The sequence below is a fragment of the Amblyomma mixtum genome, chromosome 1, assembly GCF_055824585.1.
Source record: "Amblyomma mixtum isolate Tamu chromosome 1, ASM5582458v1, whole genome shotgun sequence".
Taxonomy (NCBI): domain Eukaryota; kingdom Metazoa; phylum Arthropoda; class Arachnida; order Ixodida; family Ixodidae; genus Amblyomma; species Amblyomma mixtum.
In genome coordinates, this window is record NC_143012.1 from 19,738,569 (window position 1) to 19,766,354 (window position 27,786).

Sequence of the window (27,786 nt, forward strand, 5' to 3'; positions counted from 1 at the left end):
TAAATGAGCAGTAAAGATGGAGTGCGTTCGACCGCTGTATGTGGCGTGATCTCTTGTCAATGTAGTGCAATGTAATATGATTTATTCACAACGTTTTTTGTGCACAGAAGTCTGGTGGTCAGCCTAAGCACATAGTGCTTCTTGGCTGAAATGAAAAATAAGAATTGCCCGCCGCGGTGGCACAGTGGCTAAGGCGCTCGCCTACCGAACCGGAGTCCCCACTACTAACTTATACCGACACACTTAAGCCCTTAAAAGACACTAGAATAAGGGGAGGAACCACACCTCCGAAAGCTAAAGACCCACTCAACAACCCACGAAGACTACACGCAATAGACTCGGAGTTATTTGACTCACAATGTAAATTGTGCGGGGAGAAAGCGGACCTGTACCATGTGGTATGGGCCTGCCAACAAAATCAGGCGGTCACTGCTAATAACCAGCCAACGCAGGATAGGTGGGAGAGAGAGAGAGAGAAAAACTTTAATTTAACAGGAATTCGGGGCACGCCCCAGGGTCCCCGCACGACCCCAGGCAGCTCTAACCAGTGCGGTCGAAGCGAGTAAAAAAAATTCAGGGGGCACTTTGACTATCTAAAGTGCGTACAGGCGAAAGCGTTTTCCGCACCACTTTCGCTGCTTCTGTGGCACTGTTGGCGTCACATAAAATTGAGTACTAATTGCTAAGCGATGACAAATAACTAATTAATGGTTAATTACTTATTAATTCCTGAATGTTAACTGCTAATTAATGACGCTTAATCTTCGCCTTTGGGAGTGGAACGCGACAGCGTGTTGTAGCGCTGCCAGGGAGTCCGCGGAACGCCACCACCAGTTCGGCGCGATGCCTTGCCCTTTCAACGGAACGCTTTTTGGGCAAAGGAAATGGCGCAGTAATTCTCTGTCATCTCGGTGGACATCTAAACCGCACCGTAGAGAAAGGGAGGAAGTGGGAGTGAAAGAAGACAAAGAGGGCCCGTATAGAAGGAAATGAAAATTGTATTTGAGGAAAGGAAATTACGCAGTAACTATCTCACATTACTCGATGGACAGCCGTCAAAATTCAAAGGAGCACTTTTTTGACCTAATGTGTGGTCACTGATGTGTGGTTAAGATGCTAAGCTTCGACTCTGAGTGTGGAACGCGACAGCGTCTTGCAACGCTACCAGAGAGTCCATAGAACGCCATCGCCTATCGGTTCTACGCCTCGCCTCGCTCGTCGCTAAATTGGTTTTTGAGGAAAGGAAATGTATCTGTCTCTCATATCGCGGTGGACAGCTAAACCTCGCCGGAAGGGAAGGGAGGAGGATGGGAGTGAGCGAAGACACCGTATTCACTAGACAGGCCTTTGTTCATTCCAAATCATCGAGCTGGCATGGTGGAGTGGATAGCATGCTCGTCTCGCACGCTCAAGACCGGGGTTCGGTTCCCAAGCTCGACCAATTTCCTACTCGGTTTTATTTATTTATATGGCCTGACTAGAAAAGTTAATTAGGCTAATTGTGTATTTAAGTAATTAACTAAGCTCAGTCCCACTTACTTGGAGCATCACTATACGATCCCTTCAATTGGTTGCATGGTTACTAGCCAAGGTACAATTTGCCCCGTTCGAAATTCGCGCACTGTGACGTCACGACCGTTTCGACCAATTTAAAAGCGTGACATTTCTGTCGACAACTGCTGCTTACAACGATGAGACATTAAAGGCTTCCGCCTTAAAAGAACTAATCGAAAGAGCCTGGACAGCAGCCTACGCCAATGGGGTTCCGGAATGAGAGCTTGAACCGCCGCTACAACCTCCTAAACAATGTCATCAAAATATTAAGGCGAAAGCCTTTAATGCCTCATCGTTGTAAGCAGGAGTTGTCGACAGGAATGTCACGCTTTTCAAGTGGTCGAAACGGTCGTGACGTCAAAGTGCGCTAATTTCAAACGGGGCCAATTGTGCTTTGGCTAGTAACCATGCAACCAATGAAATGGATGGTATAGTGATGCCCCAAGTGGAACTGAGTTTAGCTAATTAGTTAATTAACCAATTAGCCTAATTTCTAGTCATACGAGATAAATAAATAAAACAGAGTAGGAAATTGGTCTAGTTGGGGAATCGAACCTTGGCCTCCGGAGTGCGTGACGAGCACGCTACCACTCCGCCATGCCAGCTCTTTTTTTTTGTCTTTATTGCCTGTTTTGACACATTACAACAGATCATAAACAGATGTTCTGCGCTGCACTCTCAAATACCAAGAGCGGACGTGTGTTTCACTCGCGTGAGAAAATCAAAACTGTTTCAGGGAACACAACTCTCCCATCAACTCGATAACTTCATCTCCAAAACATAGCTCCTTGTACACTTCACATAGCTTAAATATATTTTCTTTGAAGTAATCGCGGACAGAACGCACATCTTCATTGCAGTCTCGTACAGCCATCCTGCTTCGCCAAATACTGTGCAGGCCAAGCATGAAAATTACATCATGTTTATAAAGATCCCGCTCAACGTCCAGGAATCGTATCCCATACGGCGTCAAGGGTAAGTCTTTCTTTATTGTACGCTGGAGCACGTCCCAAAAGAGCAGCGCATCCCAGCAATCAATAAAGACGTGTTCTATTGACTCTGGTTTGTGACACAACAAGCAGTGAGCACCCCACGGTAAAAACAATTCCTTCTCCTCCATCCATGTTTTAACCGGCGACGTCCCAGTGTGTAACTTAAAGAAAAACGTCTTTACAGCCGCTGGCACCACCATTTTTTGTACTCTTTTTAAAACATTTCCTGCTTGGCCTCCACTATGCAGAGATCGATAGATTGGCTCCGGGAAGACAGAGTCAAGCAAATCTTTTAACATTTTCTTACGCGTGACATTGGAAAGATATTCCAAACTGAAGCGCGCATTAAGAAACCGGAAAGCAAAGACCACTTCTTCCAAAAACCTACTTGCACTGTATCTCATCCCGTCCACACTGGAAATAACATAGTTTGGCAAAGCCGAAGAAAGCCTCAAGACCTGGGAGGACTGGGAGACCCTGCTGCGCTCGGAGGACCCGGCCGTGCAGACCATCGCAACCGGCCGGGCTGCCAGTGTTATGGACCTTAGGAGCATAAACACTTGAGTGCAGTGGGGTCGTGCGGGGACCCTGGGGCGTGCCCCGAATTCCTTGTACAATAAAGTTTTCTCTCTCTCTCTTTCTCTCCCCCTCACTTGAATAAACGTCCGCAGGAAAGGGTCGCGTTGATCTCGAAGAAACAGAAATCTTGACACCACCGGCCTCAGGTACAAGTGTGGCAAGGAAAGACCCCCTTTTCTCAAACGCAGAAATAAATTATGACGTTTAGTCCTTTCCCATGAGGACTGCCAAACAAAAACTGCGAAGAGACGATGAAAGTTTTGAATGCTAAGTCGAGAGCATGAAAGCACCTGCAAGAAATAGCACACTTTTGAAACCATATATAGATTGCATATGTTTGCGCCCGTGAATACCGACAGTTCCTTTCCCGACCATTTCTGTGCATGCGTGGAGAGTTCTTGAATTTTCTCCTTCCAAAAGTCATCATCATCTCGATACTTGTCAAGAGGTACACCTAGGTATTTGGAAGGAACATGTGACCATTTTACACTTGCATGAAACAAAGGCGCTGATGCCCAATTCCCATGCCAAAGGCCCGCACACTTGTCCAGATTAACGCTATTGGTTACATCACAAAACCTACGAACAACCGACATCACATGTTCTATGCAGCTGTGGTCGCTACAGAAAACTGCCACATCATCGGCATAAGCCAATACTTTAATTTCACATGCTTCCAGTTTGAAACCACGAATACAGCTGTTATTTATTACATTTCGGCAAAGTGGCTCCAGGTACAGAGCGAAAAGTAGCGGTGACATTGGGCAGCCTTGCCGCACGGATACTCTAACGGCAATTCTGTCTGTGAGCTCTCGGTGAACAACCAGATTCGTGGTACAGTTACTATAGGCCATTTTAACTCCTTTTAAAATAACTTCTCCAACACAGACATGTTCGAGGATTTTAAAAAGAATATCATGACATACACGGTCAAATACCTTCTCTAAATCAATTTGCAACATTGCGACTCCCCTAAAGTCAGCGTCACAGCATTCCAGTATACTCCGAGTGACATGAACATTCGTGAAGATGGTCCTCCTTGAATTCCACACGTCTGGTGGGGGCCAACCAAGATGTCCATAACTGATTGTAAACGTTTGCCTAATACTTTCATAAAATTTTTATAATCAACATTAGTAAGCGTTATCGGCCGATAACCAGTAACTTGCTTAAGCTCAGCAGGATTGTCAGTTTTCGGTAAAAGTACTGTATGTGCACGCGAAAACGACGGTGGTAAAATACCAATTCTTAATGACTCTTCACAAACGCGTTGTAAAATGAGAGCAGTTTCGCGTTTGAACGCCCTATAAAATTCTGCTGTTATCCTGTCAGGACCTGGCGATTTCCCCAAGTGAAGCTCATCAATAGCGTATTGCAATTCCTCTGTTGATAAGTCGGTAGACAGGACGTCAGTGTCTTCACTGGTCAGTCGGGGTAATAGACTTGAAAATTCATCCTGAAAGGCCTGTACATCCGCCGATTTGGAAGCGAACAAATCACGGTAATGCTCGCTGAAAGGCTCCCTTATCGCCTTGGGATTGTCTGTCCGAATGCCTTTGTTTTCAATTTCTACGATATCTTTTCTTCTAGCGTATCTTTTTTCTGTCGTCAAACTCCGCCTACTGGGCATATCATCTGCCAGCAAGCGATTTGTTCGTGCACGAATTGCAGCTCCCTGAAACAATGTCACATCGATAACCTCAAGCTTTGCTTTAACTTCGCTGATAAGGTCAGTGTATTGTCCCGGAGCTCTACTTTCCTCTATAATTAATGCTTTCAACATCTGTTTTAGGTTTTTCTGTTCCGCTTTTTCAGCGTGCTTCATTTCTACGGACCTTTCAATAGCCCTCATTTTGACATCAACTTTGAATTCCTTCCACTTTTCTGCCCAACTTTTTCCATAATTAAACCGAACTACTTCTAACACGTTCTTTGTTTCTAAAAGAAACGTATCGTCATTTAGTAATTTTGCATTGAGCTTCCACAAGTCCCAGCTGAATTTCGCTTGAGGAGTCACGTTCCTTCCCATGGTGAATATGACACAACAGTGATCGCTAAACGTAACCGGTTCGACGATGTAGTTATCGCAAATTGCCGCCAGCTCAAGGGAAACGTAAGCTCTATCTTCCATGCCAGCTCGAGGGTTTGGTTGGTTGATTGGTTTATGGAGTTTAACCTCCCAAAGCGACTAAGCGAGAGACGCCGTAGTGGAAGGCTCCGGAAATTTCGACCACCTGGGGTTCTTTAGCGAGCACTGACATCGCACAGCACACGGTGAACAAAAGCGCGTCTCGCGAATACGGTGTTTTCGCTCACTCCCTTCCTCCTCCCTTCCCTTCAGGCGAGGTTTAGGTGTGCACCGAGATATGAGAGACAGATACATTTCCTTTCCTCAAAAACCAATTTACCGACGAGCGAGGCGTAGAACCGAATGGGCAATGGCGTTCTATGGACTCCCTGGCAGCGTTGCAAGATGTTGTCGCGTTCCACTCTTAGAGGCGAAGCTTAACATCTTAACCACACATCAGTGACCACACTTTGGGTGCGTTCCAATTCTCTAGACGTCCAACAAGACGTCTAGTGTGACGTCTAGGAAGCCGTCTACATGTCTACATATTGGAACGTGTCTACTTCACGCGCCGCCTTGCGGCATATAAACTGAACTAACATTTTCGAATAGTTGCATCCCTATGTTCTTTAAAATTCTTAATAAAACAAGTTAAAAACGCTCTGTTAGTAGTTTGCTTGTTCTTGTTTTATTTTTTTTCTGCAATAATGGTGCGTTCATCGCTACCGCTTCAGCAGACGATCTCACCTGCATAGCAGACGTTCTCACCCGCACGATTTCCTCTCGCGCGATTCACAAATATAATCGTAGGTACACAAAGGCGGCTTTATTTGCCGCCAGTTCCTATAAAAATCAACTTAACGGAATGACTGACACTTGAAAGATGGTGCGTCTCCGGGCTTCCAGTGCCCGCCAAGAGCACGGCTTACTCAGCTCCATCCATGCTCAGCTCTGACTGCACCAAATGCTCCGCCATCTTTAGACAGGAAGTTAGCCTGCATCGATGTTGACTTCGGCGAAGCAGTCTTCTTAGACGGCTTTGTGAGAAATGGAACGTGTCTCAAAATGGCGGCTGTCCGGCAAGACGTCTAAGTAGACGTCTACTCGGGAGAATTGGAACGCACCCTTTAGGTCAAAAAAGTGCACCCCCCCCCCCCCCCCCCTGAATTTTGACGGGTGTTCACCGAGATATGTGAGACAGTTACTGCGTAATTTCCTTTCCTCAAATACAATTTTCATTTCCTTCATTACGGGCCCTCTTTGTCTTCTTTCACTCCCACTCCCTTCCTTCCTCTACTGTGCGGTTCAGGTGTCCACCGAGATGACAGAGAATTACTGCGCCATTTCCTTTCCTCAAAAAGCGTTGCGTTCAAAGGGCAAGGCATCGCGCCCAACGGGTGGTGGTGTTCCGTGGACTCTCTGGCAGCGCTACAACACGCTGTCGCGCTCTACTCCTAAAGGCGAAGCTTAAGCGTCATTAATTAGTAGTTAATTAGTATTCAGGCATTAATCAGTAATGAACCATTAATTAATGATTTGTCATCACTTAATAATTAGTACTCAATTATATGTGACGCCACCAGTGCCACAGAAGCAGCGAAAGTGATGCGGAAAACGCTTTCGTTCTCTACGCACTTTAGACAGTCAAAGTGCCCCCTAAAGTTTTTTATCACCACCCCTACCCGGGTTCGAACCCAACCGAGGCGGCGGCGTTTCCATGGAGGCGGTACGTAAATGGCACCCGTGGGCTGTGCTTTGTCAGTGCGCGTTAAAGATCCCCAGATGGTGGAAATTACCGGAGACCTCCACTACGGCACTTCCTTATTTCTTCTTTCATTCTAACTTTCCTCCCTTCCCTTACGGCGCGGTGGTTGAAATAATTCATAATATCATTAACATCTTGGATAAAAAGGGGGAGTGAGGAAACCCAGTGCAGAACAAAGTACTGTCAACACAGGAGAAGGCGTCAGGAGAAGACCCCAGGTGGCTCATATTTCCGGAGCCCTTCACTAGGGCGTCTTTCATAGCCTGAGTCGCTTTGGGAAGCAAAACCCACTTAAACCAAACCAGAGTTTCTCAAACAACGCTATGATCTCTGACCACAACTCTAAAATAGCACATAGCGGCCGAACAGAAATTCCATGGAGCCACTGACGTCATAAAATTTGGCGTCTGTGCTTAAAAAGCCACTATACGTCATGTAAAGATCGCGCATGCAACTTCATTACGGCAAGAATGCAGACCTTTTTGATCAGGGGCCGATACCTCTCTTATTACCATGCACATAGGATTTCTAAGGCCGCAGCAGCGGTCGAATTCCGATCGAGGCGAAATTCTCGGAGCCCTTCATTACGGCGTCCCTCATATCGCAAGTCGCTTTGGGACGTTAAACCCCCATAAACTATAAACCAATCCTCTGAGAAAGTAAAAGGATGTTCATCGAAATTTGTGAAACAGTCACTGCGTCACTTCCTCGCCAATTTACAAGACAGAACGCAAGCAAAACAATGGAGGGAAGAAGGAAAGAAGAAAAGATCAGAAAGGAAGACGAGAGAAAAAGAAGGGTAGAGGAAAGGAAGACGTTTGGTTTATGATGGTTTAACGTCTAAAACCGACTCAGTCTACGAGGGATGCCGTAGCGAAGGGCTCTGGAAATTTCTACCACCTTGGATTCTTTAACGTGCAGTGCCATCGCACAGCCCGTGGGCCTCTAGAATTTCACCTCCATCGAAATTCGACCGTCGCGGGAAGACAAGAATGCAGGAATGAACGGAAGAAGGAAAGAAAGAAGAGGGGAGTAAATGAAGAAAGAAGGGAGGAGCGAAAGTAGGAAAAAAGGGAAGTAGGAATAAAGCAAAGTGAGAAGGTGGGAAAGAAAGACAGCAAGAAAAAAGAAAAGTTCGCAAGGAAGAATGGAAGGAGGGAAGAAAGACAGAAAGATAAAGGGAGAGAAAGAAGAAAATAAAAGAAGGGAATGACAAAATAAAGAAGAAAAAATAAAGTAAGTGAAGGGTAATTAAAGAAAGAGTGAAAGAAAGAAGAAAAAGAGAACTAACAAGAAAGAAGAGAAAAACAATGAAAAGATGAAAGGAAGACGGAATAAGGAACCAATAAGAAAAGAAAGAAGGAACAAGGCAACGAAAGGAAGCTATAAGAGATGGAAAAGAGAAGAGAGGAAAAAGCACAAACGATTCCAGACTGTCCAGCACATGCTCCTTTACATGTTGTTTTCCGTTGTTTTTCGGTTTCTTCGTCCCCGCAGTGTTTTCGCGTGTTTCGGAGTGTTTTCTCTCTTCGGCTTTCTTGACCATGCTCTTTCGGCCCAGTATCGGTTCACATAGGTGCAGAGCCGCCTTTTCCTATTCTTCATGGTCTCCATTTCCTGTTCTTGTGTCGTTTTCTCTCTGCCTGCCAGGCGTCATTCCCTCTTTTTTTTTCGGCTTGGGCGTGGCCATAGCGCCGAGTTGCTTCCGGAATTGGCCGCTGCACTTCCGTCCGTGCCGGGGCCGAGGACACGTTCTCACCTACGGCCGGATCTCTCTCACAACTGTGCATAGTAGATCCGGACGCAGCGACAGGGAAAGGGAGACTGTGCCGAAAAAGCACTGAGCTAGGCTATCATCTGAGGCTTGAATGCTAAGATCGCACGAAGAAGGAGTGGGCCTTCAATGGAATGAAATCTTTGGCGCGCAGTTTTTTAAGGCGGAAGCCTTTAATGGCTCACTCTCCCGTCCGTCCGTCCGTCAGGCGTTACATCCAGCGCCTCAGGGTGACTCATCGATGAGCGGAGCTGCCAAAAGGTGACGTCATCTTCGTCGACAGGTGGAGCCGTCGGCGCGGCGGCGTCGAGCGCTGCTCCGTCGTCAGTCGGTGTGCGGCACCCAGTGGAGGAGGATGGCTCCCAAGCGGTGCAGCCATTGCGCGCCAGGTGGTTCGTCGAAGTAGCGCGACAAAGGCTTTCGCCTGGCGCACTTTAGGCTGCCAAACTGCCCCCACCTTTTTTTTTATTTCGATTCCCTGGTAAAGGATATTTGTCTCAGATAAGTGCACGTTCTGGGATAAGTAATCGGAAAGTGCTCGGATAAGCCGGATAAGTAATAGGATAGATCGAAGACACATAGGCATCACCATATGCACGGTGTCAGAACAGGATATGATGCGCTTGTACAGTGCGGAGAAGCTGCACTGACCACAGCTTCCAAGCCCGCCTCCTGTGATAGAACAGACTGCGTGAATAGAATTCACAATGCCTCTTTTGAAATGCACACGGGAATGGAATGACTTTGCTATGCCGAGCTACAAGCTTAGCTCGGATTGCAAACCCCTGACCCGCATTCGTAACACGCTTTCTCTCTCGCTGCACGGCACAGTGTTACCTCTGGCCGTTGCTTACTGCGCCGGAGGTTACCAAGAACAGAAACAAATTACCCAAGGAAAAGCCACAAGCATCAAGAAGGAGGTTTCTTTCTTCTGGGCGAAGTTTTGTATATATTTAGTTTGCTTTTTCTGCTAAGCAGTGGTCGCTGCAAGTCAGTGACTTAGTTGGACGCCATTTGCAGACCCCTCCGTGTCGAAAGAAGGCGTGGCTGGCATGATGGCATGACGCTTGATTGTCTCCTTGTCCGCTTCCCCTGAAAGACAACAGTCTTGTGAATCTGGAGTAGGGAATTTTTTTTTTATTTTCGGTGTGAAGCACAGTGATAGAACTCTTTTCCCTGACCACGCGCAGGCATTAGGCATGCTGGCATTGAGAATTACTGCAGAACAACGACCACAAAAGAGACCTTATGATCAAGGTCACGGGCCCCGATCAGAGGCCAAGAATTACGGTCAAGGACAGTGTGTTGGTTTCTTCATGTAGATACGCCAGCTTTTTTATATTCCGTGGAATAAGGGGTATAACGTGTTCATACCGGAGCTAATTACCATGTACAAGCTCACATGATTTCAGTCGATTGTTTCCGAAAAACAAAATCAGAGGAGTACCTAATTACGGTCTAGCCATAGCGGTGGCTCAGTAGTTACGGCGTTCGGCTGTTGACCCAAAAGACGCGGGTTCGATCCCTGCCGCGGCGGTCGAATTTCGATGGAGGCGAAATTCTGGAGGCCCGTGTACAGTGCGATTTCAGATCACGTTAAAAAACACCAAGTAATCAAAATTTCCCGAACCCTTCACTACGGCGTCCATTGTAGTCTGAGTTAAACCTGGGACGTTAGACCCACATAAGACAAACCAAACCCAATTACCTTCTGCGCTGGCAATGCGAGAGTATTAGAAGATGTTGGTCCCTTTAGCAGAACTGCTGTCACTTCCGTTCTGGTTACGTCATTACGCGCTCCTATTCGCGAGCTTTATAACCGAACTTTTTTTTTCCAATGGTGGTTTTAAGTATTGAAAGCAGAAAGCTTTTCTTCAGTTGTCGGTTCAGTGAGGGACCCTATGCGCCCAGAATTTTTCCGCCGTTGTTTTATACGGGGTCCAGTTATGCTACTCATTTTGTGCTAGTTATGCTACTCATCCATGGTTCATTATTCTTTTTGCATTCTTATCTTTAGATTCACGAAAGGATCACTTCCCATTCTGTTAATTAATAGTATCCAGTTTCCTAGACGAAGTCTCACCCGCTTTTCATGCCAAAACAATTTCTTACTACCGAAGCCTAGAGCTAGCTACGGCAAATTCACAGTAAATTTCCATGCTTCATTTTTGTGGAACTCATTACCATTTAGTATAAAGCAATCATCTAACATTCATACCTTCAAGCGTAGTTTCCGTACTTTTCTTTTTTTTTCCCCCATACAGCATACGGAGCACTCAAATTGTTCTCCTCTATTTATGCATTTATGTACATTTATCCTAGCCATGTCTCGTTTACAGTTGCATTTGATTGCTTTTACACGTGTTTTGTAATTATTTTTTTGCAATCTGTTTCAATTTTTGTCCGCTGCTGTTTGTACATAGTGATTTTTTTTTGTAAGTTTTTTTAACAGGAGGTCCCCTGTGCAGCCTTTGGCCTTGGGGCCTCCCCCTGTATTTAACAAATATGTGCACGTACTTTTTGTTCGCTTAAATAAACTGATTCTGATCCTGAAAAAGAAAGGTAAACTGCAAAAGTTGCCGCTAGAATAAGCCGCACAGGCCTGAAAGCAGGGAGAGATGTTCTGCTCCAGATTGAGTTGATCATCGTTTTTTTTCGAGGCAACGTCATCAAATACAGCTGTGAAGGCGCTTTTGAAGTTCTCGAAGGACTCAGGACTGAGTTCAAGGCTCTAAAAATTCAGTGTGTGCTCTGTGTACCGTGTTACTAATGGCCTACGGGCACATGCAAAAATCATCTCCCTTTCCTCCCTGCTCTTTCTCTTTCCATCTCCGTTCCCTTTCCCACGTATATGGTAGCATACTGAGCGTCGCCTAGTAAGCCTCTCTGCCTTTCCGTTCATCATTCTCTCTCTATGTTTCCATACAGGGAATTTGGTTAACCACACGTGGTGTGTTGCCGGAGAGCTGTGCATAAGGTTTTTGTTTGGTCTTGTCTGAGTGCTGATAGCTGTGGATAAGGTTTTTGTTTGGTCTTGTCTGAGTGCTTACCCTTGTTTCGTATATTGATCACTTATGTGGGAAGATGAACGTAATTATTAGGTCTTCAGGAAATTCTTCCCCCCCCCCCCCCCCAAAAAAAAAAAAAAAATGCGTTCTTCCACCACCGCTTCTAGAACTTTCGGAACTTTTTGTGGCGACATAATAGCGTAATACAGAATGTTCCGAGACTGATTTTAATTGCGCACGGTTGAGAGCTGCGCTCGCTTCTCTCTCGGCCTCCGCGGTGGCACAGTGGTTATGGTACTCGACTGCTGACTCGAAGGACGCGGGATCGATCCCAAGCGTGGCAGTGGCATTCCGATGGAGGCAAAATGATGAATGCCCGTGTACTGTGCGGTGTCAGTGCGCGTTAAAGAAGCCCATGGAGTCGAAATTTCCGGAGTCCTCCAGTACGGCGTCCCTCACAGCCTGAGTCGCTTTGGGACGTTAAACCCATAAACCAAACCTAACGATTCTCAATTGTGCGTGTAATTATCAGGCCCGCAGAGGTGTAGTATATTTGTGGGCACAGCTACGCCCAATAAGCGGCTCCCTGTTAAATCTTGTGCGTCTTGTTTGACTGCGCAGCCGCACTCACATAATACCGAGAAAAGGGCCCCGTTTGGAAAGTGAGTGCCTGTTTGAAGAGCACACTGTTATGCGCGCGGTCTTCGTCGAGTCGTTATGTGTTGATCTCTGTGTTCTGTGCATCGTATTAATGGGTTTGCGCAATGCCTGACGCCGGGAATTGAGAATGTTTGGTGCCCCCCTTTGATTTTCGGGTGCTGCGCGGGCTGAGCAACTTTCTTAGAAGTCGGTTGTTTTAGGGAATAGGAAGATTGGGCCCTCACTATCAAAAACTACAGACATTTGTTTTCTTCCCACAAATGCAATAGAAAATGTCCCCATCGAGTTACGCGCAATTATCTACTGGCTGCCGATGGATGGCGCTAGTTGATTCACAGGCAGGCTGGCGTTGACTGAAGACGAAGTTATGCAGTTCTTAAGCGCAAACCTCTGCCCTGCCGGCTGCCTAACCAGCGTCACCTGCGCATTTGGGGGGGGGGGGGGTACGCGTGGCCTGTTAACCTGCTTCAGTGCAAGACGCAGCAGCGCGCAGCTCTCATTAAGTGCCAGCCGAGCGTGCAGAGTCCCTCATTAGCATATTCATGAAATGTCTGCGGGCGCCACCCGCGGACTGCGCAATTACTTGATAATGGGGACACCATACGGTGTCTAATTACATGCAGTGTTGCGGGTGTTGAGGACTTTGGGGAAGAGAACCTGCTCAATGTGTCTAATAGATGTTTGCTAATTGCGAATGATTAATTTCTGTTAAGCTCAATTCTCCGGTAAATTAGAACGCGTGCCACTTGACATGCGTCATCGTTTATCGCGAAAACGGAGAGCTGCGCTCAGCTATACTCAAATTTGTGTGGCGTTTTTTTGGTCATGTAGTACAAGTGGGAACATATGTTGGCTCGTATTGACACTCTAATGTTCGCAAAAATTAATTGCTCGGCACTTTTATTGCAGCTACCCATGGTCCTTGTTTGACTATCGCATCAATATTGACCTACCCTACGATTATCCATCTCGCCTTGTTCTTGTTAGGTTAGGCCTGCCTGGCTCGTTTCCTTTAATTTGGGGGCCATGCTGCAGACGCTGTCCCATAATATTGCTATGTTTAGGCGCCTTACGCCATCGACTGGCATTATCCGCAATTTTCTTGCAAAGTGACACCATGGTCGGTAAACGTCCACTGCAGCGTGCATGGCCGTACTGATACAGCGTGTGTTTCCCACAGCTCTGGGTTGTGTAAAGAATGGCATCCCGCCAGCGTGTCTGTGGCTCAGCCTACTTCGCTTTGTTTTCCGCCAGCGCGGTGGCCAATATGGTCCTTACGACCGTATCTATCCAACTCCCTCAAATTTCTCATTGGTCAGCTCGTCCACGTGACTGCTTTCGCTTGCGAAATACTGCTTTACAAAAAGCACCCGTAGATCTATCGCTGCGATAAGGTGCAGGTAAATAGAAAGTGGGAAGGAAAAAATATGTGAAAAAGCAACCGCGCATCAGTGATGCAACGTTCCGTTCTCTCACCACGAATGCGGCACGGCACTATTCCGTGAAGCCGCGGGGTAAAAAGAGCATTCAGACCCCGTTCCCCGTGTCATACTAAGAGCGCTCGAAACTTGTTCGCTGCGGTCGTCGTCTTGACGGAATCCGAGCCTCATGTATTTCTGTGCCCGGCAGCATTAAAACATTTTGACCCCTCCTTTACCGGCAGCTGCCCGCACTGTAGTGCGGTGTCTTCTGACACCTGTCACATGGTGTGGGCCTGCCCCTCCAACCCGGCTATTCCCCCCCATCCCCAACCCAACCCGGGAGGACTGGGAGGCGACCCTTCTGGGCTGCCACGACTTACAGGCCCAATAAGCCTTAGTCGGGCGCGCCCGGGCGGCGGCCACCGCCACTGGGGTCCCATACTAGGGACCTCCACCTAGTGTTTGTAAGCATCAGTCCCTTAAGGGCTGATCCAAACGTACCTCCTGTCCCTTTTTAATAAATGTTTTCACCACCATGGCTGGAGGCGTCCACGTAGTATACACCTGGAATGGTTACCGTGCTCGTCTCGCACTCCGGAGTCCCTGGTTCAATTCCAGAACTCGACCAATTTTCTACTCTGTTTTATTTGTTTGTCTGGTCTGACTATAAAGGTTGTTTTGGCTAATTGGTTAATTACCTAATTAGCTAAACTCAGCCCCACTTACTTAGAGCATCACAATATCATCCGTTAAATTGGTTGCATGGTTACTAGGCAAAGTACAATTGGCCCCGTTTGAAATTCGCGCACTGTGACGTCATGACCATTTCGACCAATTAAAAAGCGTTACATTTCTGTCGACAACTCCTGCTTACAACGATGAGGCATTAAAGGCTTCCGCTTTAATAAGCTCAGTGAAACCAAGGTTCTGAACTGCAACAACACTGACGGGAACAACAAGACACGATTCCACGGATGCCCTGTCCTAATTTCCGTATTACCTTCTTAAATTGTGAAGTGAATTTTTTTTTTTCTGTGCGATAGTTCGTGATCTGCTCTTTCCCTTATTGAGACAAACGGCGGCATTGAGAACGGGTCTGAAACATGTATTTTCCTCGCTTTTCAGTTGCCCTCTTTGACTTTCATTGGACATTTATAATAAATCTTCCAAAGAGAGGTGTTCGCGCCTCCGAAGTGGAAGTGAACTGCCCTTTAATTCGGTCTATCGCAAGTGCGATCTTGTAGTTCTGTTATTTGTATATTAATTATTTTCTTCCCGTTTGATTTGCCGTCAATCACAGTACGTACGCTGGAACCTCCGCTGCATCTTTAGCAAGATTTAGAAACAAGAAGCTGTCTGAGTACTGTAAAGGAAAAGGACAAAAAGTATAATGCAGAAATGCGATGCCGTATAAAAGCAGTGCAGCAGAATCAAACACAACCCATCTAATACGAAACAGTGTAAAATGCTCGTGTTTGCTTAACTCACGATATGCATGCCTTGTGTAACGAACCGTTTCTCAGAGCAGCCCTTTTTCCGAACTGATCTCCGGCGCCTGTCATTTTTTGTTGCTCAATCGTTTTCCCTAAGCACTCACAAGGGAAAACGGAAAACGGCTCTTACAAAAAAGTGAGGAAAGAAAAAAGTACGAATTGTAATCAGGCCACTGAATAGTAAAAGGAACGCGGTGGTGCTTGATTCTCCGAAGCTTCTCTCTGAATATTTTATGCTATTTGCCACTCGCTGCTAATTTAATTTTTGTTTCCCTAATTAACGCACGTAGACGGACATAGGGAGTGAGCTCCTTCATTGTGTAAGCCCGGCTATGCCTTCAGTGTACTGTTCTTGCGCAACTTTCGCTTTCATACCCCGCTGGCAGGGCTTTTGAGAAACTAACGGGAAATGGGTTTAACTTCGGTGCTCGTGCAATATAGGGGGGGAAGTGGGTAGTCTTCTGCTGATGACTGTGCAGATGTTTTGGTATATCAACTTTGTGAATGCCAGAACACGTAGATTGAAGCAAATTTCAAAGCTTTCATTATTTCTATGACGCCTTCAGCAATTTATTCGGAGGGATAAAAGCGCAGTTTAGTCTTGAGTGGTGGTTAGCAACTCAGAGAAGATCGAACTTTTTTTCATTAAAACTTGGGAAAAGCCTTCGCCAAGGCCAACAAGTTTTACTTTTGCTAACTTTTCGAAGTAAAGGTTCCCGATCAAAAAATCTGAGAAAAAATTATTTGACAAACTATTCAGACAGTGTGTGTTAAAGCCTACAACGGCATAATTAAAAGATTCTTAGACTGTGTGGCTTCTATGGTTCGGTATTGTTTCTGTTAAATATAAAATGGAATACAGGAGAAATTTGGTTTAATTTCCTTCCTCTTTTTTATTACCTTGGAACAATTTCGGGTTCTTTTGTGCTCGAATATTGCATTTACTTGCAAAAACAAGCCTATTTTGGATATTAAAGAGTGCAATTTTTCCACTCAAAATCTTTTTTTTCAGCGCAGTGTGTGGTGATGATCATAATGAATTTTATAAATTTTATAAAGCGCCGTATTTTGTACCCGGAAAAAAAAATCAATAATATCAAGCGCCATGTGTATCATATGAAAACTAATAAAGCTCGGCATTCGGCAGAAACAGCCAAGAACGGTGTTCCGCAAGAAATCGGAAAACAATCGACATCACAAAGCTTTACTAAGTGTTTCTTTGTTCGCACTGCCAATTTATGATTGTAGCAATTTTTTGCGGTCGGGCTTCGCGCTGAACGGTGTGTTTTATGCTAGAGTCAACTGTAGTTGCTGTGTGTTGGGACAAAATGTTGTTGGTCATGCTCTCGAACACTGAAGCCTTGCCTAAGAATGGGTTTTGTATTACTTATCAATCAATCAATCAATCCGTTATTCGCTCATTCATGAGACGGTTATTGGATCAGCAAGTCAATAAATCAATCAATCAAAAATAGGTTATTCGGTCAATTTGTCGAATAGTTGGTTTCTCAATCAGTAAATCAATTGCCTATTCAATTTATGTATTATATGATCTATCAATCATTAAATTTATTGCCTATCCAATTTGTCGGTTAGTTGATTTGTCAATCTGTAAATCAGTTGCCCATTCAGTATGTCGATTAGTTGATTAATCAACCAATCAATAAGCCAAGTAATCGATAGATCAAACCATTTCAATTCCTGTGTTTACCTGCTGCACAGGTAACAAGAAGCCACTCACGCCCGCCAGCTTAGGTTTGTGCACAAGCTGCCTTCAGCTAACAACTCGCCTTATCATTTCTTTATCTTGACCTCTGGCTCATTCGCAAGAGAGGTCCCAGTTCGTTTGAACTCCTACCATTGCAAATAAGCGTGCCTAGGCGTATCGTAAGAGTCAGCACCGTTTTCCTACCCTTAAACAAAAAATATCCACGTGGATAAATGCATCACCGCTGCACGAACCAAACATATACCCATCCTTGCATCATGAAGATTTTCTCCTGGCGAACTACTTGAGCTTGCAACTTTCCTCTGCTCTTGAGGACTTTGCGCTGGCTTGCTTTATCTTGGATTGGTTAGGATTTGAGCTTTCGCGGTTGTGGCTAGAGGAACAGGGCTGGCCGTTTCCGAAGGCACGCTAACGTCCCAGCCAAAGCGTGGCAGCGCCCGTGAATGGAATTTACGTGCACTGCTTTCCGAATGGTCTGCCAGCGGCCGGCGTTGCATTTGCACTGTCAGCTCGCTAAAGGGACTTTGTGTTCTGATTTCAGCCGCGTGCATTCACCACGGCTCACTGCGCCTGGAGCTGTGGTAAGAACAACTAGGGGGAGATAAGAAGTTGGGGTGGGAGAGATAAGGAGACGGTGAACAAAATCTCGTTTTTCTTTCTGAGCGCATGCGCACATCCCCTTATTTCCTTGGTCTCCTCTCGGACAGCAGTATTTCTCGAAGATTTACTTTGAGGTCATTCGCAACCACACGAACACTGGAAGGCCGTGTGTGCTGGAGAAAAATGCAAGACGTGCTCAGCATAGGAAAGGCAGTGAGTCTCTCACAATTTCTTTTTGTGTGCGTGAGTTTGCGTAAACAACATGAAACTAAAAGTGCGCCGTATAAGGGTGACGGGAAAGGGTTATTCTTTTCAGCTGAGTGGTACGCGATAAGGAGAATGAACAGAAAATCTCCCTGATGCGATATTTCTTGAAGATTGAACTGAAAACTCCTTTGCTCGGCATTATTGGCACCAACTGTGGTGGCCGCATTGGTTCCGTTCTTGATTCGATTGGTATAGAAATCCTGCCTATGCGCTACGCTAGGCTCACAACACTCTGGCAACTGCTACAGTTTGTTGACGAAGTGATTAAAGCAGCTCAGTTGACATGTGCCAAATTATGAGTCAGCGTTTTTCACAACTTTAGTACAATTTTGCATGCCACACGTAGCCTCACTCGTAGCTGTCATGGAGTAGACCGTTACCTTCTTGTTGATGGTCACGTGTTCTCAGCTCAGTGCGGCAGCTATATAACCTGAGCTGTCAGTAATATCTGTTTTTTGTGAAATGCGCTGCCGTTGCCAATTGACGTCTCCAAAAGCGTTGAAATCGCTGAAACTTTCAGGTGCAGCTGCGGCCGTGGAAAAGTTTGAAGTAGATATGACGTAGTTTGCTTGAGTGCAGAATCTTTTCCTATGGCGGAATTTATCTGGGCAAGGCCATACATTGGGTGTCTCAGTGTAGGAATAAACAGAAGGATGTCACACATAAGCACGCTTAAGAAGTATCCCTGTTCTCGCTTCTGGTCGTGTGGTTCCGCCTCTAATCTCATGATGACGTCATAAATGTGATGTCGCCAAAGTTGTCCAGCCATTTACCCCCCTTTTAATGCGGCATCACCAGGAGTGCCATGAAGTCGAAAAGTGTCCGGTCTAGGCAGTGACGGCGGCGACATCTGTATGAGGTCTCTCCTAAAACGCTGGAGGCGCCACTAAGCATGACTCAGGAAAAATAAATAAACGAAGCGAATAAGAATAGAAATGGCTTGAGACTAGCATCAGAATAGATTTAGGATTATAAAATGATCAGCATGCGGATAGAATCGGAATTGGAATATATCGGCGAGTCAAAGACAAACGAACAACAAGGGGCGCGGCATCACAATTGGAATAGAATCGCGAGTGAAAGAAAAATGCTTTTGAATTTCCTTCGCATCAGTTCGACCGATGGCGCCCATTTTATCCTTGCTCTCGTCAGCATAAATCCTATGCATCTAAGAGGACCACTAAAGCAGGAACTATAGGAAGAAGAGCGAATCAAGCTAGTTGAGAACAGGAAATTCATTTTATTAGAAGTAAAAATTTATAGGATGGAATGGAACTCGCCCTCAAGCTTGTCTATTTCTGAGCAGGAATTAGGGAGAAAAAAGTGTTCTCAAGACAAGTGATAGATAATAAAAGCGAGAAAGATATTCAAAACGCTGAATGGCGGCCGCACAATCTAACAGCCAGTCATTTTGTCGATAGCAGCAAAGTAATTGTAAATACGAAGCCAAAGCCAACATAAACTGAAAGTGGAACGCCAAAAACTGCAGCGGTATGCGCAACAAGTTACTAAGAATTTCATTCAGGGTTATTGTTGTTCACTTAAATCCTCCGTTTTATTTTGGCAACATATTCATTCATCTGCGAATGACCGGCACTGTTGTAAAGTTTCTGTTACTCTTAACAGAAACGCTACGGATCCAGGGGCTATAAAAGAAAGGGAGAAATAGAGGATGCTTTATTCAGGGAGCACTCTTTACAGACACCCTCCGTTCCCCAAGCCTGCCTACTCTATTAGTGTGAAATGAAAGAAAAACGTTCACCTTATTTGGCGTAGTTGCATAACGGGTGCAGGTGACAGGGTTGTTGAAGCTCGTCCTCCTCAAGCTCGACGTTCGTTGAAAACAGGGCTCCAGTGCAACTTCGGGAAAAGTTAACTGGTTTACAGTCAACAAATACACGCACGAGGAGCAAACTATTTACAGATGGCTGATTAGAAGAGTAATCACGTGAAACCAGCACTTAGTTCCGCCAAAACCTCTTTTTTAAGGCGAAAGCCTCTAATGGCTCATTCTCCCGTCCGTCCGTCCGGCGTTACATCCAGCGCCTGGGGTGACTCACCTTCAAGCGCAGCTGCCAAGAGGTGACGTCATCTTCGTCGACAGGTGGAGCTGTCGTGCGGCGGCGTCGAGTGCTGCTCCGTCGTCAGTCGGTGTGCGGCACCTAGTCGAGGAGGACGGCTCCCAAGCGGTGCAGCGATTCCGCGCCAGGTGGTTCGGCTCAGCAGAGGAAGGGCGACTCTCCGAACACAAAACGGCGAAAGATCAACTAACGCATGCGTCAGCAGCAGCTGAACGCGTCGCCGGGTAGCAAATCTACGGAGGCTGAACGAAGGCGTGAACAGCGTCAAGCCGCTTCGCCTGGTACCAAAGCCAGGCAGTCTAAGTAGCGCGACAAAGGCTTTCGCCTAGCGCACTTTAGCCTGCCAAAGTGCCCCCATAGTTTTTATTGCGAAAGCAATACTACTTGCACTTTCACGCCTTTGCCGTGCAGCGGCAGTGACCACCATTGATCTTCATTTGACCTTGATTGCATTAGATTGGATTAGAATGGATTGGACTGAACTGGATTGGATTAGATTAGATTACATTAGATTACATTGGATTGGATTGGATTGTATAACCGATGCATCACCACAAGTCTAACCACAAGCACCACCACCAGCTACACTACCAGCTGAACCATGGCGTAGGAACGGATGTTGCTTTCGCAATTACCGGGCTTAACCAAGCTAAGCCACAGCGAATTTTTTTTACCCCCTCGTCTCTGTCATTAGTGGGGGTGGCAACTAAGTGCTCAGCCTCAGCTCTCCCGGTCAAACTCTGTAGGAAGGAAGGCATATCCTACCTACCAATAATGTACAGGTATTTTCTATTCCATCAGTTTGAGCCTTAGTAAACAACGTCTGTATCATACCGGTGGTCACTAAATGGGAAGAAACATAGAGGATAACGGAAAAATTTCAAATTCAAAATTGGTTCTGAGGGAAAGGAAGGATGCAGCAACTATTTCACACATTTCGTTGGACACGCGAACCGCGCCATAAGAACCTTCAATTTTAGATGAGGGTTTGAAAAGAAAGAAAAGAGGTTCAAAGCAGAGAAACAGCAATGACAAAAAGTCGGAAATAATGATCCGCGGAGAGTTCAATACAAAGTGACCATGACAAACGCAAGACACGAGAATCTCATCGATACCAGACAAGGAAGCCGCCATCCCCCCGGCCCCTTAGGCAAGAACTTGCCTGTGGCAGGCCTTGCAAAACCCCACTTTTTTCTGTAGCAAAAATAGTAGAAGAAATGTATTACTTAAACCAGATCATCCGTCGCTCCTCCTCCTTCTGAAAGCCATTTCCAGAACCAAAAATCCGCGCCTGCAAGGAGTCGACCTTTACTGCAAGAAATAAGAAAATTGTCTGAAAACACACCGAGGCGCTAAAAAAATCTTCGAGTTGCATATTGGCCGCAGAACACAATTTTTGCTTTAAAACGTAGATTTCTTTCATGCGCTTATCTCTAGGTCTTTGCGTCTTGTTTTTCTATTTTTGCATTCTTCATGTCCTGTTATCTTTTCTTCTCCTAAAGTACAAATACGACTAACTTTTTCTTCACAGTGTCCCAGAAAGACTTGTGAATCTTTGTTTTTCTTATTCATTTAGCTGTTTTCTCGACTGCCGGGGTAAAATTTTAAAGTTTTTTTTTCTTCGAGAAAAAAGATCACAGCTGAGCATGGCAGCTCACGAATGTGGAGTGGTCTGACGAGTGTATCTTTCGCACTTTTTTTTAAGAAACCAGGTCTTACTAATGAGTATAAATACATGCGGTATTGATTTATGCGAAACCGAATTCTTCCCTCACGTGCTTCATTTGGGGCCAGTTCTGCCACTGCCTGCTCTGCAACGTCCAATGGCGAATATATTTTTACTTTAACAGAAAATAAGTTTCTTTTTTCGCCACTGGAGTGTTAGGCTTGTTTCAAACTCTCATTTATTCAGAACACGCAGTCTTCGCGACTCAAACGTGCTTCCAGCAGACGTGCCCAAGTAGTGTTCACACATTTTTCTCTTAGTGTTTTTATTAGGGGTGTGCGAATATTCGAAATTTTCGAATATATTTCGAATATTATATTTTTAGTGTTCGAATTCGATTCGAAATCCAAGTATTCGTGTTGTTTCGAATATTCGACCCGACGCGAATATTCGTATCTAACCGAATATTCATCGTGAGCACCGGCGTTCATTTCGGTCCGCAAGCCCTATCGACAGATACATAACAACATGGCGGCGCCTACACGGAAGGAAAATTCTTTCTTTAAGGGCCATGCCGTAGCTGACTGCACTGGTGAGCTTTTTTGTGGCTATACCTGCGAAGCTGGTATAGTCAGAGCTGTGCACGAAGTACCTCGCAATACGTGCGAGGTCAGTGCCAAATGAGAGGGCATTTTCTGTGGCTGGATGAGTCGTTTCAGTTAGAAGGGAACTACTTCTGCCTGACCATGTGCAGTCCACATACGCCTTTTGTGTTTATTTAATCATCGATAGTTGAACTGTGATGTTTTTGGGTGCCTAAATAAATGTTTTGTAGTGATTAAACGCGTCTGTCCTTAATTATTCGATATTCGATTCGATATTCGGAACTAAGTATTCGTATTCGATTCGTATTCGAAAAATTTGATATTCGCACACCCCTAGTTTTTATGCATCTTACATTGAATTGAGGTGGAGTGATGGGCTTTTATTTATGACAAAACTTGTTTTTGTGACAACATTCCTACGATTTATGTAAGGAACACCTCAGAACTCAACGCAAGACTTTAGAGAGCTTTCAGTTTTGCAAGACATTTCACATTGTCCGGGATCAACAGAACGCATAGGATGTGTCATGAAAATTCACGAACTGCGATACATCACCTTACATCGCAATAGTATAATAATATTTTGCTCAAAAAGAGTTCAGTTGAAATTAGATCTGAATGCCAGGTGTTCCTTTCCGGGAACTATATGTAAGCCCAATATTGAAGAAGATAATATTTTTGCGAGGCGGTTAATCATTGAATGGGCGCCATCGATTTGGTGTCACAGAAAAGACTACCGCAATATCAGCCATACTGCATGTAAGAGAAAAACTGAACGCTCCTTACACCTCCAGCTACCACTTGAGAAAAATATTGTTATTGCAGTAAAGATGATCTCTTGGGCTTCTGTGGCTTCTCTGTTCCGTTCTAGAAAGAAAGAATTTAAAGTAAAAGTTGCATAACCTCAAAGCCGACCTCACCAAATATAATTGACTAAGAGAACGATTCTTTTCTTCTGAAAATTTAATCGATCGCAAAGCAACCATCTTCAAAACAGGAACTTTTTTATAGCAGAAGAAATCTTTATCTTGCACACAGTTGGTCGCGAGCTACGCTCTGCATCCAAAGTGCACAAAAAAAAATGAAGTTGTCAGAAAGAAGCAGCCAATAAATACATTATTCCGCCCCGTAGGGAAACCCACTACTCCACTGTCTGCTTCTGTTTCTCTGCCCATCTGCGTTCTATTCACTCCCCTGTCTTCCTCTTGGTAGCGTATCTGCTTGTCCAGCCGGTTTAGTTATTGAGCATGGCTTTATGTTTATTTGTACACTGATGTGTGCTGCTATTTGCATTTTGATTTTTGCCTCGTAAGCTCTGTGACGCCAAACTTTGCTCCTATATTCTAGCTCCATATGTATCTTTCTGTGTCCTGGAAACCCAGGCTGACCTGTCTGTCTTCTTTTGAGTTATTTTGGCCCTTGCTAATATACCCCGTCTGGTCTACACGCTCATACGTTACCCGGCAGAAATCAGACATGACACAGAGCGCAATGCCTCCAACTTTACGAGAGCTTTCCGTAGTAACTACCCGGCCCTAATACGCTGTCCACCGCAGTTCGCCAAGTGCGTTGAGCAGACCGGCAAAAGCAGCGAGCTCTTCCCTCATGACGAGCAGGCAGATCACGCTCGCACAAATTGGCCCTAATCAGCTTCACGCGCGGCCGATCCTCTCTTTGTTTTTTATTGCTATTCATTCTCGCGGCGATAGTGTATCTTGCTGCATTTTGATCCGGTGCTTGGCTTATGTTTTTCTCTCTCTTCAGACATGCAGAGTGGTTAAGCAGCCTCTATCAACGCCAGCTCGGCCCGTTCTGCTGTCTTCCGCCGTTTTCATCTCTCGCGCTGGGCCATCTTTTCATCGTCTTATCTATGCTATTTCTGTATTATCCTAATTGGATTTTTGCCCTAGTGACTTGGTGTTGATGTGTGGTACTTCGTTGCGCGCCGCTTACGATCCGACTCGAGCCTTGCGCGTGCAGAAAGCGGACGTTTCTTAAGCATGAGTATGGCTCATGCTCCCCACTTCTTCAGAGTAGCCTTTGAGTTGACTCTAGCCCGGCGTGCAAAAGTTTTTATTAGGCTGCCGATGAGACCTTGCTGAGAGACTAGTTTTAACAAATAAGATATCAGCCTAGTTATTAATTTTGCATGTGTCACGTTGCAAAGGAATAGCGTAGTAGGGGGCTGATAAAGTTACAATTACTGAGCCTGAAAAGCAGGCGGCGATTAATAAGCAATAGGAGAGAGCATGGGAATGTTACTTAAGATGTATCGTGTTGCTACAGATAAATTTAAATAAACAACACAGCGAAATACTGATATGTAGAATGAAAATAGAAGAAATTAAATCCCATAGGAGAACATAGGAGAAGAAATTAAATCCGAGAAACCAGAGTTTAAGAAGCATGTCAAATCATATTTGTTAAACAAACCCATTTCTTTCCTTTAATAAGACATTGTTTGCATTCATTTTCGGTGTAATCAAGGTGTATATATGTTATCAGAGCGCGGTGTGCTATTTGTCTGTAATCTATGAGTGTGTGCGTGTGTGCGTGTGTGTGTGGGGGGGGGGTCGGTCGGTCGGTCGGTCGGTTTATGGGGTTTAACGTCCCAAAGCGATTAAGGCTATGAGAGACGCCGTAGCGGAGGGCTCCGGAAATTTCGACCACCTGGGGTTCTTTAACGTGCACTGACATCGCACAGTACACGGGGCTCTAGAATTTCTCCTCCAAAGAAATTCGACCGCCGCGGCCGGGTGTGTGTGTTGTGTGTGTTGTGTGTGTTGTGTGTGTGTGTGTGTGTGTGTGTGTGCGTGTGTGTGTGTGTGTGTGTGTGCGTGCGTGTGCGTGTGCGTGTGCGTGTGCGCGCGCGTGTGTGTGTGTGTGTGTGTGTGTGTGTGTGTGTGTGTGTGTGTGTGTGTGTGTGTGTGTGTGTGTGTGTGTGTGTGTGTGTGTGTGTGTGTGTGTGTGTGTGTGCGTGTGTGTGTGTGTGTGTGCGGGAAAAAAAGACAGAATCTTGCCCAAGATACGACAAAGTTGGGCTATTCTGCGCAAAGGCAGATTTTTCTGTAGCTTTGCCGTTACGGCAAGGCTCAATACTACAGAAAATTCTGTTGCTACAAAAATGTGCTTTCATTGTAACTTCTGCGCCAGCCATACCACAGAGAGTCTCTTGTGACGACACAAAATTTCCTTCGGGGATTTTTAATGGCTATGGACGTATTACGGCCTCCCGTCCTTCACAGCCCAGCGACCTCGGAAGCTGCTTCACAATGCGCACAACATGGCCGCTCGCATCTCCCCATTGAGAGCCATGCGGGTATAGAGGGTCATTCATTAACATATTCATGAGCGAGCTCACCACGCATCCAGCACGTGGAGAGTACTGCGACCTAGAACAGCGGATGACTCGCTATGCTCAGCCTGGTGGGAATAGAGGTTGTATAAGGGGAGGGAAGAGTTAAAAAACTAATGAATGGGGAAGAGAGTGAATAGGGAGTACTTACCTTTGTTCTCTGTTCTGGTGGGGAAAAATGTGACTCTTTCTCTCAAACTGCTTGCACTGAAAGGGAAAGCTGATTTCGCCTGTTTGTTTTGCCGTTAGTATGCTTTGTAGAACTGCTGTTTGGAACGAGGAAAGCAGAGGAGGCACTGAGCTGGTTCTGCCTTTATGTTAAGGTTTAGTTCGCGGTATGGAATCCCATGCATTAACGCAAAAAAAAGTGGCGACACGCACAATCATACCGAGGTGAAGGTGAAAATGCCGCTATGAGAAATCCTTCCGTCTAAAGTTATAGTTTATTATCAAACTCTCTCGAAAAAGTTTGTCCCGCCAGCGCACGGAAGAATGCAGAAACCGTCCTACGCATCAGATAGATTTTGCTGCTTCGTAGGAAACTAGTTGGGCATGGTTGAACCAGGATGCTTTAGAATTGATTGGTATTTCAGGCCACGGTGCGTCAATACTTATGCGCTACGAAACACAAGCGCGTCAATGAGTATGTAGCGAAAGACGAGCACAAATCTCTCCAGAGGAACTGTTTAATAATTAGTAGCTAACTAAGGCACCACAAAATCGTGAAATCACCAAATCATTGATTGATTTTCAACTGGGTCCCCAGTTTTCATCCTTCAACGCTAAACAAAAGCGGCTATAGCCATGTCCACATTATTCGAGTGAGCCCCGTCACGGTGAAACGACAAATCGATCAGTACAAGCTAGCTTCAGCTAGTTTTTATGGAACGCAAACTGTGGCCCACGAAAAGCATTTCTATACTGTCGGAAAGCAGCATGAACACCTTAATATAATTGCGAAATGGGGACAAATCAGTCCTCATTTCGGCGGGAAAAAAGGCAGATGACGCAAGAAGAATCAGCTCTGATGAGCTTGAGTGGCTTCTGAGCCCTATGTACAATAAGGTGCAACAGCAGCGGAGAAAATAATACGAACGGTAAATCAAAGGAAGTTGCAGGGAGAATGAAACAAAAACAGCCGCTGATAAGTACAAGCTATCGGAGGCAATCCAGAATAGTTTAAGTGCTATATAGCTATTATAGCGCAATATGGCTATCATAGTTAAGTGATGTTAGCTAATAAAGATTGGGAGACAAAATAAACTGCTCCGTAGCACGACAGTGGTTAATCTTTCGAGATAATAGCTCGTGTTTTTATTATATAGTGGTGTTTCAAGCCATGATGGGGAATAAAACAAAGGTTAGTTGAGCATAGCTAATCACATAAAGCAGAATTCCAGATAGGGCAAGTTGGTACATCCCGTGAGTGAAAAGCGGCCGCTTGAGGGAAAAAATACTTTCTTTTGTAGTGCCTGGTACATGACTCTACTAATCAAATGCCGGTTTTAAGAACGGAACATCGATTCTGTAGCGGGATCGTAGTGACACAGGGAGAATCTTATTCACACTAAACAAGAAATGAAGTTCGCGGAGACGCATAATTACCTTGCTTCTTGGCAATGAGATCGCATTAGTAGCCGTTGATGCCTTTGCCCAAATGACGTCACATCCGGTCTGGTGATGTCTCTTCCATCAGCCAGTGGGCGAGATTTATGGTCGACGACAGAGTATTCCTTCCTATGAGGCTTTTAATTCTACTGCAATAATAAAGAAATTCTACATGTTTGAACACTTGCATCGTGACCCGTAATCTGCTAGTTTTCACGCTCTACGTATGCTGTAATGCTCCCCATGTGCTGCCATGTTCTTAATGCTATGCTCACAGGCATCATTATTCTTTCACTAAGAAAACAGCACTGTTTGTTAAGCGCGGTGTGGTCCCCGTAGCTTCGGGTCAGTAATGCAATAACTGCATTTTATCTTGCGTTTAATGGAGCTGTCATTCTAAAAGCCCGCCTTCTTCGTTGCGGCCATTGCAGAGATGCCTTTGTAGAGGCGCGTAGAATTAGAGTTCCACTTGTCTTTTTTCCACCAACTCCTCCCTCCGACTGTTCTCCTTACACGCTAAACAGCCCACTTCGAATTCAGGTCTCTACGCGCAGCAGACAG